Here is a 7,103-nt window from a genome sequence, read left to right as displayed (position 1 = left end):
CGCAGTAATTCAGTAAATCTGTACTCAGCCACCTTGATCCTCAATGATACTGCGATAGACGTAGCGGCTGTCAGATGAAGAAAAAAAAATCCAAGTATCATAAATACTAGCGTAGAAATACAGGAAAAACACACACAAAAAAAGAGGGGATTATTTTAATTTAAACAAAAATATCGACCACGAATGCACTTTTTAAAATCTACAATTCCGTCAGTCGTTTGAGTTTTCCAATCTGCCGCCTTCTGTGCCTGCACCGTTTGCGAATAACGTCAGTGCGGACATTTTGACCGGGGATAGAGATGGGGTCATCGGATTCACGAATACAGGGTTAAGAAGATAGCACAAGCGATTGAACACCTAACCTTTCCTGTCCTCTCTCCTTAAACCTGTCTTCGCAAATACAAGCAGCTCACGTCTTTCACAAGGACACATTCGAAAATAGCACACTCCCTCACCTGAGACTCGCACAAATGTTTCAACTCTTTGCGCAGACGGGGCAGTGGGGCATTCGTTCAAGTGAGGAATATGGCAACACGGAACACGAATATCCCCTGCATAAAAAGCACCACGAGAATAGGAGGTATTGGCGACGGCGGCAGGAAAGGTACCGAGTGGGTCAGGGAACAACGGCGAGTTACCGAAATTTTAGCATAAATTATGAAGAAATGGGCAGAGGCAGGACATGTAATGCGAAGGCAAGTTAACCGATGATCCATAACGGTGACACAGTGGATTCCAAGGGAAGGCAACAGTAGCAGGGGGAGGCAGAAAGTTAGGTTTGCATACGAGCTAAGGGAGATTGTGCTAATGACATGGACAAAGCAGGCACAGGACCACGGGTTAATAGAAGGGATCTTTGTAGTGGGTGTAGTCAGGCTGATGATGATGGCATTGGGGCAAGAAAAAATGCCTTAAATACTGCACCCGACGTACATATATTTAACATTCGCGCGCTATGCGACGTGGGCTTCGAAACAACGTGATTATTAATTTATAAGCGAAAAGGCTGAAATTCTTTTATGAGCTATTAGAACGGGGCATTGGATGGCATAGCCGAAAAGAAGTCAAGTGCGGAGTGCCTCTGGGGGCGGTGTACTTTTCGGGCGGATATAGAGCCTAAGCCGATCCTCGAATTCCTGTATCGGGAATTAAAACTGATAAATTTGAGGACTACACTAGAAATAACGAGACTTTTTTTTCTGAGAGATACTGTTGTCTCTTAGATGCTTGTCAGTCTGCTCATGTACAAGTCTACAGAAACGTACCACTCTGATCTTTGCCCAACCTTCTTGCTCCCCATCCCAGAAAATGTGACAATGCAGCAATTTATACCATAAGACACATCTATTATGTCATGGGGATTGGCGGTGGAAGGAATCCACTCAAGAGAAAAGTGAGACAGAAAGGCAAAGTGGTTACGAGTTTCTACTGGTTTGCTACACAGCCAAGGGGAAAACTGTGGGGAAGAGAAAGAGCGAAGTGAGCTGTTTCTTTTTAAAAATGAAGGATGCCAAGCGCTGATCGAGAATGTTATACATGCGGTTATGGGGTCACGAAAAAGTGGATGCTGAAATATGGAGGGAACAGAGGCACGACATGGCTGCCGCTGTCAGCGTCAATGAGTGTTCCGTGCGCCACCAACACTTGAACCGAGCTTCCACGATATGATCCAATGTAGGCGCTTACACCGGCTGGACACGGCAGCATTTCAAACCCATGCTAGGGTCTTCTACAGGCCGTCTGGGATTTAAAACCTAAAATGAAGGCATCGTCGAGGAATATCGCACAGGGTGGCTAGAAATAAATTTATACAGGTAGCTCGCTTTTCTTGGCGCTGAAGCCGATGCAGGCCACTGTAAGAGAGGGCGCACAGCTCCCAGCTAGTCGTGTGCATGCACTATTTTTCAAAAGTTTGGAGCCTAGGTGGTTTGCTCCTAACCCACACGGTGGAGACGAGACCCAAGGGCATATGGAGTCTTGAAAACCACATGAAGATAACGTTTTCGGCCCTAGTAGGAGGCGACAGAAAGTTAGACCTTTGGGCGCTGATTAGATTTGGAACTTGGCGCAGATTATGGTGGTTGAGCTTGCACAGGTCCGGGTCAATAGGAGTAACATATGGGTACGCCTTTTCCTTGCAGTGAATGTAGTAGGGCTGATTGATAAAAATTTTGAGAGCACTGTTGAATCTACACTGCAGAAGTGCGAAAGCTTGAGCGTTGCTGCCGCACAGGGTGCATCACGTTTGTTCTCATTATCGGTATAAACCAAATGCACTGTCACTATAGCCACTACTGTCACCATTGTCATTATCACTAAATTCAGCGCGATTTTTATCGCTACTATCGTCTTCATGGTAGACAAGCAGAAGTATGATATACTTTTCACCATCCCGGGTGGGGCGTCATAGCGTTGCGCTCGGCTGGGGATCCGACGGATGGAGGTTTAACTCCCGGTGGAGACAGGATTTTCATTTTTCTGATGACATCATCATGACATCATTTGACACCTATAGTGTGAGTGTGCGGACTCCGACAGTATGAGCGAATAAAGGCTTTCCTCTTAAAAATGATGACGATGCTGATGTACAGGGCTGTTCACACTTCGTTTGAATACAGTCGCGATCTTCAAAGCGCCGCCACGTACGACCGTCAGCACTTTAAACCTAAGTGGCCAGCCACGCAAACAACGTCCTCTGGCCTGTCTGTGCTTGCGGTACTTTGCTTCGCTATGCAGTCGCGTCGGACATAATGACGCTTTGAAGAAAGCGATCCGGAGTAAGTAGCACAGCTGGCTTCACCGCTTAGCTCACGAGCACAGGGGCGCAACAATTCTTCTCGTGGCAGGAATGTCTTGTGGAGAAGGCGCACGCAAAACCGAATGGTCTGGCGATGATCGTTTTACCGTCGTTTTGTCGTTTTAGCTTTCCTTTTCCCGCCGTTTAGTAATGTGAAACCGGCAGGAGTTCGATGCCGTTAAGCACATCAAGCTCACTGGTAAACACGTCTATAATCATGCGACCATGTTGGGGAAATTGCACTATTCCACGTGGAATCTCAACAGAGGGGCTGGCAACTATTACAAATTGACATATTCAGCGCAGACTGCCCAGTGAGGTTCGTTGAAGGTCCATTATACTTTACAGTGGGAACATTTTACGTCGTAAAAGGTTGGTAGCATATATTCGCGACCCTTTATGGGAACTTCAGTGGGGACTCGCTATTCGTTCGTTAGATTCGTTATTTTGCTGCTATATACCGTTTAATAGGAGCGAGTATCTACTCCAATGTACATATTACAGGGCATTATACACGGCAAAAAAAAATAAAAAAAACACCCCTGCTGAGTAGTAGTAGTATAAAACATTTATTTGGGAAAATAGGTTATGGTTTAAGGGCGGGGTCGGTCGGGTCATAAATCCTGGGCTCCGTTCGCTGAAGCCACTGCTCGAGTTCTCGCAAGCAGGGTCCATTGTGCCGCAAGGTTGGCGCTGGACAGAGCTACTTCCCAATCTGCCCACGTTGTATTTTCTTTATGGGGTATGGCTTGGTTTACTTGGCAAGCCCATACTATGCGGTAAATATGTGCTTTCTGGCCGCAAAACGTGCATTCAGCTGAGAAAGCACTCGAATTGCCTGCTGTCTAGCATGGGTTGTTGTAGGACAATGTTTGTAACCACTTGAGGGGATACTCCTACTGGGTACTACTATTTCCAAACCCAGTCCCACCGGCTTCTCAAGAAACCCATGCATCGGAGCGACTGAAAGCTAGGCTCTCTAAGCAAATGATTCATTTGCACACATGCGAACGCAGTGCACGGGTATTCTCGCTGCTTCGTTGAAATCTTCAGCACAAATATTCTGTTACACATATCGCGCCTTCTCAGTGGCAACTCCAAGCATACCTCACCTTTTCTTGATCAGCATCCTCACCTCTGGACTGGTGTGTGATGTCTGCTGTTTTGCTGCATGCAACTCCGTGGCTACTGCAAACTGTGTCAGGGAGAGTGGGGTCGACGACCAAGGCAAATTGTGTAGCAACAATAAACAAATTTTTATTTACAAACTAACGTAACAAACGTCCACGCAGACCCAATGTACAATAAATGACAAAACTCAACAAAGAAACACTGAAATCGTTATGACATGGTGGGGCAACGATAATGAAAGCAGCTTATCGCAAGCTGTAATGAAACATTCTAATCGAATAATCGTGCACTTAGGCGTGAACAGCCATGTGCCGCCGAATTATCGTAACGCATTGCAGGAACGCACCATAAGCTCACCATCGGCATCGCGCACTGTTCCCTATGCTAACATTAACAATCCTAGCTGATGGTAATGACAGAGTAAGAACAAGCAGCAGCTGTACTTACTTAGAGTACAGGTGCATTGAACAAACCATGCGATAACAACAACAATGCGGCAGTCCTTGCCTATATCACAGGATGGAGAGATGGAAGTTTGAAAACAGAACAGAGCAATCTAAATACAACTTGAAGAAGCCGTGAGAAATACGATTGTCCTTTCTCGCGCCTTTTCTTGCTCAGATTTGCTCTCAAACATGAGTCAACATAACCCACCGAAGTGGAACACTAACGTCAGCGTCATCAGTGAACCTTGTTCTTGGTGTCTTGCTTCGCTGCGCTATTCATGAGACCCTTCTTGTCACTGTAGGCTTTGAGGTAGAACCGAACGAACATGCTGAAGAAGAACACGGCTTCGCAGAGCATAATGCACGTGTGCGGCCTGGGGTAGCCGCAGCTGATGAACAGGGGAAGGAGCGTGTGTACAAAAATGACGACGAACTGGACCAACTGGAACTGCGTGAGGTAGCGCTTCCACCAGAGGTGCTTCTGGACGGAGGGGCCCAGCAAGGACAAGAAGTAGTAGGAGTACATGACTACGTGCACGAAGCTGTTGAGGATAACCCCCAGGGCAACCTGCCCGTCTGGGCCGTAGGCGAGGCCGAACCAGCCGTTGAAGACTACCAAGATGTGGTGGACCACGTGCAGGAAGGAGATATGAGAGTCTTTCTTGCGAAGCACGAAAAAGAAAGTGTCCAGGAAATCGGCGATCCTCACCATAAGGTACCACCAGCAAAGGTTGAGCATACTCATGGTCACCTCATCGCGGGCCTCGAAGTCGATGCCCTGGCAGAAGAGGTTGTAGCCACCGCCCAGGTACGACTTGGAGATGAAGGCCACCACGAAATAGCAGTTCAGGAGCACCATCGAGGCGTTGTAGATGATGATGAGCGGCTTGATACCATCGTAGGGTTTCCGACCTTTCATGAACCGGGGCCCTCCTATCTTAACAAGGTAGACATAGGCGACGAACAGGGTGATGAGAAAATGCTTGTTTCCTGCCAGCGGCCAGTCAGCGGTGCGCGGGTCCCGCCTGAGGAACGCCTGGGTCGCCATTTCGTCAACGGTGGCAGTTGAAGAAGCCATGCCCTCGCTGTTTGTTCGGTTCACTTGGGAGATCTTGTCGAGGACGCCACTCGTTTCGCTTCGCTACCCCTCTGGCTGGCGCGCGCGTGTACACTAGGGACGTATATAAAACACGAGGAGACGTAGAGGTGCGGCTTTTACCTCTCGTCTCTGCGCGGTTTCGGAAGGCGACAGGCCGCAGCCCGACGAAAAGTCAGCCTTTATTTGCTGACACGCCGCGCGCTGGAGAGGAGGACGCGTCGCGGTGATGACGAGCACGCGTGAGGAAGGAACCGACCCACTCCAGGTAAGGCCGACTGGGGCGCCAGCATCGACGGCGTTGGCGCAGTTCATTTTGTGTAGTTTTGTTTTAAACGCCCGCTCTCCGCTCATTCTCCTCACCCTCCAGCCAAGGGATCTTGCGGTACGCTTCTCTCCCCGGCGCACGTGTTCACGGCTGCCGCCGCTCGTGGACCGTACAGTGGCTTTAACCTCCTGAAGGCGCCTCAAGGCAAACGCTGCTGCCGCGAACGGCACTCGATCGTCGATCGGCAAGATAATGAGGGGAACTTGCCCGAATGACGTGCGCTCAATGTCTCTTCTCGCCAGCTCTTCTTTCCCGGACTGTCCGCTCAAGAATGGCGCTTCCGTATTAGCGGAAGCGTCGAAAAAGGTATCATATAACTGCGTATAATGGCGGACAGAACTTGTACTCTTTCTTGTTTTATTTTATAGAAGATGATGGTGAAATACCGCCGCTATGAGAGGGTGCGAGCACGATCAAAGAGTGCGGAATATAAAGTGGTAGTAACTAAGAAACGGGATGAAGTGAATAAATAGAACGAGCTGCCCTATGCCAACTGCCTTTTGGCGAAGTTTAAAACGGCTGCCTCAGATTCTGGTGCTAAATACAGAAAGACGAACAATACAACGTTTCGTGTTATTGGCATTTCCGACAGTCTCTAACGCTTCACAACATATGGTACATTTCACTTTCTAGCAGTACCATGTAATGTTTGTAGGTGGGCAGGTTTTGTTATGTGGAATTAATTGGTGCTCTCTCTCCCCCCCCCCCCCCCCCCCCCCCGCCCCTCTCGTATTTACCTCCGCATTTTCGGACACCCGCAACTATGACGGGGCTGCACGTTTGGGTAGTGTTTTTGTCACACGACGTCAAGTGTCGTCGCTTCATTATTGCACACTGGAAAGCCCTCGCGTAAGGGCTCACTCTGCGCGCACGCAGGCACAGACAACAAAAGGACATAACAATAGTGAGCGTGAGAAACACACTTGATGAACAGAGGGTAGCCTGGCAGCTCGCCATGGGGCCGCTGCCCATACAACTACAGCGACGGCACAAAGAAGGAACAAAGGAAGTGAGTTTAGTTTTCATTAAAAATAAATAAATACAACTATGGAAGCTGCGGTCATGCAGGCAGACGATACGTATATGCAATAGTGGTTTAAAAAGACAGGCTACAGATATAGGAGGGGAAAAGAGTAGGAGTTCTTGAACTTGAATAGGATGCAGGTTATACCACTGCCACACTTGGAAAGTCTACGCCTCTCCAAACTTACTGGATATTCTTCATGGCTGTGAACCACCGCTTCCCCTGAGCGGCCGATGAAAGAATACAGCCACCTAGAGAGCTTTTCAGCGATTCTGCGCGCT

The 7,103-nt window shown here is 48.5% G+C and overlaps 1 pseudogene; it reads right to left on the bottom strand.

The window, feature by feature from the left end:
- Positions 1 to 4,035: 4,035 nt before the first annotated feature.
- Positions 4,036 to 5,631, bottom strand: LOC146190506 (very long chain fatty acid elongase AAEL008004 pseudogene; annotated as a pseudogene).
- Positions 5,632 to 7,103: the final 1,472 nt, after the last annotated feature.

This window comes from Amblyomma maculatum, chromosome 4 (genome assembly GCF_055883805.1).
Source record: "Amblyomma maculatum isolate TAMU_Amacu chromosome 4, ASM5588380v1, whole genome shotgun sequence".
Taxonomy (NCBI): Eukaryota; Metazoa; Arthropoda; class Arachnida; order Ixodida; family Ixodidae; genus Amblyomma; species Amblyomma maculatum.
This window is presented reverse-complemented; position numbering and strand designations above follow the sequence as displayed.